General features: G+C 35.9%; 1 pseudogene; it reads right to left on the reverse strand.

The window, feature by feature from the left end:
- Positions 1–6,912: 6,912 nt before the first annotated feature.
- LOC145292433 (5S ribosomal RNA) lies at positions 6,913–7,031 on the reverse strand (annotated as a pseudogene).
- Positions 7,032–7,543: the final 512 nt, after the last annotated feature.

Raw genomic sequence — 7,543 nt, forward strand, 5'->3', positions numbered from 1 at the left:
TCGATTTACTCCTGAAGAGATGATAGCCGAAAGAGCTCTCGAGAAACTTCCGCCTAGTATTTTATTTAAAACCATATACAAATTCTGTACCTCTAAACATTTATTTATATATATATATATATATATAGTAGTAAGTAATAAAATATATATGGCAATTAAGCTACACACGTTTCATCCACGCTAAGATTAATCAGGCTTATGCAGAATATTCTGTGTAGCTTAATTGCCATATATATTTTATAACTTACTACCCAGCTCTACCTACATATTGAGCACTGTTGAAGTAAATACTTAAAGTTTACGCATAAATTTATACTTTCGTATATTAATTTATGTGATTAAATGGAGTAGTCATATATATATATATATATATATATATATATATATATATATATAGAGAGAGAGAGAGAGAGAGAGAGAGAGAGAGAGAGAGTGAACTCGCACTTTATTATCAGCGTTGTCTGGACAATAATAGTCATCAATTTGAACATTTATAAACATGATTCTTCAATTATATTTGTCTTCTGTGTTCAAAGCTATTGCATTTAACTCCATATTTATAAATAAACCTTTTATGGCCATTCGAAATGTGAATGCATGTTTACTTTTTTGAGACATTGTAAACAAATCGAGCTTAGGCATTTAGACAATGGCAAAACATCGTCATTCACTACCCGCACAGCAGCAGCCGTATAGCATAATAGAAGCTTTGACTGTCGTTTGGGCGGTCGAGTTTCGATTCTGGTTTGAGGTAGTTACCTGTCTAGCCGCACTGATGAGCTGTGATACAGCTAAACAGTACTGTATGTGGATGACTATATATATATATATATGTGTGTGTGTGTGTGTGTGTGTGTGTGTGTGTGTGTGTGTGTGTGTGTGTGTGTGTGTGTGTGTGTGTTTGTATGTGTGTGTGTGAATTCCTGAAGACATATGCACAAAATTCGACACAAATAGGTTTATTTGCTTTACACTTTTGTCTACAGAAAATCTTTTTGACAAATGTTGAAAAAAAAAAAAATTAGTTCTTTTTAAGAATGTTTCCAGCCATTTTCGCAAAAAATATTTTCAAGAACTGTTACTCATCATCATAGCATTATAAACATGTTTGATTTGTATGTAAAAAAAAACAAACAAAAAAAACTGACAATAATAATGAATGGGTCAAATGAATTCACATACGTATGCTAACACTACTGGGGAAGGGGGAGGCACAGTCTCAAAGAATGACCTGATTTTCTTTTTAAAATGTATATATATATATATATATATATATATATATATATATATATATATACGCACACATACACACGAACAGAAAGTGCTACAGTATTTACTTGTATGACTCATCTGCTTGGAAAAAGAATCAAGACTCCAAGATTTGTAGTGCCTTTGGGTATAGATGACATTTCTGTGAGAAAGGGAATGTACATTTTCTCTTGCGGATAAATGTCCCTGCTAGGTGATTTGGCTACACAGTGACCAAGCAGTCTAAGAGGCGCATTAATTTCATCTTAAAGAACTTCTTTCTTTGTGAATCACGGACAATCAGGAGAAAGAACCCTAGAAGCAATGAGAAAACTCTCTCTCTCTCTCTCTCTCTCTCTCTCTCTCTCTCTCTCTCTCTCTCTCTCTCTCTCTCTCTCTCTCCTGTCTCTGTCAACTGGACGCTCCTGCATCTTCGCTTGAAAATAATTGTTGCCTGATTTTCGACAGCCCGAAGTATTTTCCTTTCCTCACTTGGACACCGTCCAACTTTCTTCAACTTAAGTAAATTTTTTTGTAATTGTATAAAAGGAGGTTTTTTTTTTTCTCCTGTGTGACGTGTTCGTTACATAAAACTAATATATAGACGTATCTCACAAATCTATAAGGGATCCAATCACGTTTTCTGATTCTCTAGTACGTTATAATTAAATTGTTTTTCAAAAAGTATGCCAAAGTTTCACCACAGTTACTTTTCAAGAGCTTTGCAGTCACTATGCAAGTGTGGAACATATAGTTCGAATTATTTGCCCATCTTCCATAAATATAGTAAAGGATTGGTTGTTGGTTGTTGAGTTTTACGGCATATTAACCGACATTGGGTCATTTTATGCCGATGTTTTGCATAACGATTGGTTTGTAGATTAAGGAGAATAGAAAGTGGATCTTTGGTTTACTTTTAGCAGCTGCGTAACTCTTGCTTCCTTATTTTGTTTTTTAGTCCTCACATTCCAGGAGTGATGTTTCTAACAAAGAGGAATGCCCCTTACATCAAGTGGCTTCATACCTTGTTTGAAGCGATTTTCATAAAATAAATATAGGCGTATATTTTGTAAACTAGATGATGATGTACAGATGTAAGGGTAGCTGCGTGTGTAATTGTGCAATCCCCAACTGCACCTCTCCTGAATCAAATGCAACAAATAAAAAGTATATCTTGCCCTACTTCGATATTGAGCACTCTTGTACAAACCTCGTGTGACGATCTAAGATCTTTATCATCTAAAATAAATGCCAATGAACGACTATCGGTTAACGAATAGAATTATGATGATGATCCTAAATTAACTAGTAGTAACAGCAGAGCATTATAATGGCGGAAGAACCAAGTGGCCAATCAGGTTGGATTAAAAATAAAATCAACTCTAGCGCCAAAAATAAAAGTAACCGTTATGTTGGGAATTCTATAGTCAGTTGCTGTTAAGGTCCACTCCAATATAGACCTGCTGAACGATCTTGTGACTCGGTTTTAACAAGTGGTAACACAGGAAAAAGAAAAGAATGAAAAGGAATTTTTTTTTTTTTTTTTAGAATGCAACAGAAATCGATGCTAATAAGAATTTAGCGATCGAGACGAAAGGGATAATTACCGGATCAAAAAGAATTGAAACCATGAATTTCCGAACAGAAATAAATTTGAGATAGAATCGATGAGTGCAAATATTTTATGAGCTTAGATCCTGCATAAGAACCTCCTCGAGAAAATATTCATGTTTGTTCTTTGAATTGAAGTTCGTAAAAAAAAAAAAAATGAGTTGTAAGGAATTATGTGGGGGACCCCCCCCCCCCAAAAAAAAACTCATTAACGACAATTACGTCTTGTTGAAAGATAAGATTTATTTTCTCATATAACCTCAATACGCTTCGAAGGGATTTTACCGATTTTGTTTATGATAAAATCACATGATTTATTCGTGTTAAATATAAAGCATTGAAGTGAGGGGTAATAAAATGTGTATTATGATTTTAGTACCTTCAATCTTGTTCTTAGATCAAAGGATCTTATGTTAATTTTTGATTGGAAAATACGGATATTTCAGTAAAATAAAAATGACTCTAATTATAATCATTCTTGATCCAAAGCAAAAAGAAATTAATTTCATAATTGGAAATATGTTAAATCATATGGGTATATATATATATATATATATATATATATATATATATATATATATATATATATATATTTTTACATGCAGGTCACCACTTATCAAGGCCCGGAGGCCATTTAGGGATAAAGGTTATTGCATGTACAGTAATCAATGAGATAGTATTGTAGTAATCATTAGTATTGGAAATTTGATAGAGTGTCTTACTTAAGAGGGCGGTTTATCAGAAATTTGTTTATGTTGGACTTGAAGACATCCAAGTTGAAGTCAGGTGGGAAGTAGGCAAACTGAAGAAAGTTCCACAGTCGTGCACATTGTGAGAAAGAAGCTCTGCTCATGGAATCTACGTTTGGATTTAGGCACAGATAAAGAGTGGGGAAAAATTTAACAGTAGTTTCAGCCAGACGGGTGTTTCTCGTAAAAGATTGGCGAGAGGGCATGAGAGATTGGAGCTCAGACGAGCACTTGCCATGGAAATAACAATAAAACAAAGACAGGCTCGCAACGTCTCTTATGTGGAAAAGAGGCTGCAGGGAAGAGAAAAGGGCATCTCCCATTAAGCTACGAAGTCTATTTTGTACTCTGTCAAGGCAGGATAGGCTGTTTTTAGCAGCTCCTGTCCAGATGTGGCAGCAGTACTCCATCCTTGGATGTACTTGGCTTTTATACAGATAGAGAATTGTATCAGTAGTGAGATATCTTCTGGAGCGGTAGAAGGATCCCACCATTTTCCCAGCGTCCTTGGCAACAGACTTGATGTACGTGTTCCATTTCAGATCAGGAGTAAAGGTCAAACCCAGAAGCTTGTCAAAACATGGAGCCTCCCCAAGACGAGAGCCATCTATTTCAATTGATGCCAGATGGGGATCAGAGCGTTGATGATGTAAAAATAGAAGTTTGGTTTAAGATGCATTAAAAGTAACCAGCCACCTCTTCCCCCACTGTACCATGTGCTCAAGATCAGAAGAGAGAGAATTAGAGAGAACCTTGTCATTTACGGCCTTTGATGTGTTGCCATAGATGGTCGTGTCATCAGCATAGATGTCAATGAATGATTTAAGTATGTGCTTTGGGAGATCATTGATGTAGATCAGGAAGAGAGTTGAGCCCAGGATGGACCCCTGAGGAACTCCAGCATTAATACTGTGGGCCTCTGATTTCTGCCCATCAATCACTACTCTTATGAACCTATCAGAGAGAAATGATTTAATGATTGAGAAAACATTACCAGTGATACCATAGCTGGAAATCTTGTGAAGTAGGCCCTTATGCCATACCTTATCGAAGGCCTTCGATATGTCAAGAGCAATTGCCCTGGAAAGGAAGCCTTTGTCAAGAGATTTACTAATCCTAGGAGATAAAACCGTTAGCACATCTGCTGTAGATCTTGCGGAGCATAAACCATATTGCATGTCACTAAGAAGGTTATTTCTGTTGAGGTGGTTGACTACTTCTTTATTTAATATGGATTCCAACAACTTACTCATGACACACAGGAGACTTATTGGTCTGTACTAAGAGGGAGATGACTTTTCACCTGAATTCTTAAAAACGGACATACTGATGAGGTTTTCCAGGGTGTTGGAAAGCACTTCTCCTTAAGGCAACGTTTAAACAGTTTTGTAAGTATGGAGGCAAGTTCTGGTTGAAGCTTTTTCAGCACAATAACTGGAATGCCGTCAGGGCCAATTGCTTTACTGGAATCAAGGTTCTTGATTAGCTTGCACAGATATTTGTATGTTGCATAGCGTGTTGTGTGTTATAGGAGGAAATACGGGGAGTTGATGGCCTTTGTCGCATAGGGTAGAATTAGCTGCAAAGTTCTTGGCAAATAGTTTGGCCTTGTCTGATGCTGGCGAGATGACCTCAGGTCCATTGATGATTGTTGGGATAGAACGCACGCTTCTGTTCAGGATCCTGTTTGCTATTTGCCAAAACTGGTGGGAACCAAGCCGCTGCTCAGCTACTTTGGATTTAACGGACTGAGCATATAACTCTCTTACATTTTTTATTACTCTTTTACAGTGGTTGCTGGCAGTCCTGAAAGCAGCTTTAGTCTCAGTACATCTAGTACGTTGGTAGCTATGGAAAAAGTGATTTCTTTGCGCGATGGCAGCAGCACATTCTGGGGAGAACCATGGCTGGCTGTTAGGTTTTTGTTGGAATTTTTTAGATGGTATGAATCGGTCTATGCCTACAATTAACCATTCGGTCAGGTCTGATACTATAGAGGACACATCCTTTTTAAACATGGAATGCAGAGGTAGATCGGATATGAATGTATGGAAGCTATCCCAGTCAGCCATAGAGTATCGATATAAGTCAGCCATAGAGTATCGATATAAAATTAAATAGTATATTATTAACAGTTGAAAATAACCGGGAACGGCGATCGAAATTAAATCCCCATTTGAAAATTTTGTGCTCAAGGAATCGGAGCCTACCACTTAAGGCCATTTTTTTTTGTCATTGTCAAACGAAGAAAAGAAAATAATAAATCAAAAGAAAAAAAAAAGAGACAAGATATGATTGAATTATTTGGTACTTCTACACTTTATCGCCGAAACTAGAGACGCCATTTTATTTCGTGCATTTGCTGTTAAAATCCAAGGGAGACATCAGTATTTTAAACTATGGCCGAAGCATGAAATAAATAGCAAAAAAATTAAACTGGAGAACGATTGCTTCCGGAAAGAATAAATTAACTTAAAATTAAATAAAAACTTTCCCGTTTTCATTAATTACATGGAAACATTTCCAATTAAACAATTATGGATATATGTTCTCTTTCACTTTATTTACTTTTTTTTTCATAGTTCTTTCCGGAAGTTTATCTAGTTTAATTTTTTTGTTATTTATTTCTAACTTCGAATGAATCAACTTTAATTGTGTTCGTAACATCTATATTACATAAACACTATTAGAAAAAAAAACTTTCAACTGATTCTTTTTTTTTTTTGCGTGACTTTGCAATTTAAATTATCTTTGACTCTTCTATATCATAATTTTCCAAATAATAAAAAAAAGATTATGTTAACATTTTTATAACAAAATTCTCGTCTTTGTATTTCTTTATTCAGACATTGTCATGCAAACACTGCCATATTTCTAACCCAGTACAGGAATTAAGGAAAAAGAATAATCAACCAACGGTCAACCTGAACTTACACTCTGTTTAACTGCACCTATAAGTTACATAACCACTTCCAAGCTTATAGACATCATTTCTAAGTCAAAATTGTTACACTCATTAAAGTTTTGGTGGTGAGGGATTTCGAAATGTTGTCTAGTGCATGTTCCTGTCAATGACCCTCTCGACATATGGACTATTTCTAACTTAATATCCTTGAATATTTAGAAATATGCCCCCCACACCCGAAGAGGATGTAACATTCGTTAAAACTTCATTGGCTGCGTGTGTAATTGTGCGACAAAGCTTGCGGAATCCCCAACTACACCTCTCCTGAATCGGCACTGCTTGAGTCCAGTGGTAAGGAGAAATGCTAGACCACTGGAAACAATGCCGAGAAGTGAAGAGCACACACAACACCTGGAATTCACAAATGGTCACCCATTTTAGTACTAACTAGGTTCAACATTGCTTAACTTCGGTGATCTAATGGGAACAGGTGTGTCAACGTGAATTATGCTGTATATATATTGTAAACAAGTAATGCTGTATATATATTGTAAACAAGTAATCGATTTTATTCAACCCTTCATAGATGAGATCCTAGCAAATACTCCCAATTTGTGTCAAGGTGCATGTGGGAGTAATTGCAACAAAGAAGTGTCTTTAGATAGCAAAGAGGGGTTGAGAGATATTGTAACATAGCCTTGCTGCGTGTGGTGCCACAAATGTAACAATGGGCACAAAAAACAAAAAACTATCCAATACAGAATATTTTGTTCACAGTAATCCAGGATGCACAATATCGCCACATACGTAGCTTGAGTTGACCGAACAGAATAAAGAGTGGATCATATGTGCCATACTCTTGAAATTTTTTACCACAGTTTGCTAAATCTTCATGCAATACGTATTTTTCCTATCACATCTACCTTTAATCTTTAGCTGATGTTTGATAAATAAAATCACATCGTGATGAAAAATAAAGATGCGTTACTATAGAATTGATTCGGATACGATGTTCGCATTACTGTTCTTG

Source organism: Euprymna scolopes, chromosome 13, assembly GCF_053919585.1.
Source record: "Euprymna scolopes isolate OS-2025 chromosome 13, ASM5391958v1, whole genome shotgun sequence".
Taxonomy (NCBI): Eukaryota; Metazoa; Mollusca; class Cephalopoda; order Sepiida; family Sepiolidae; genus Euprymna; species Euprymna scolopes.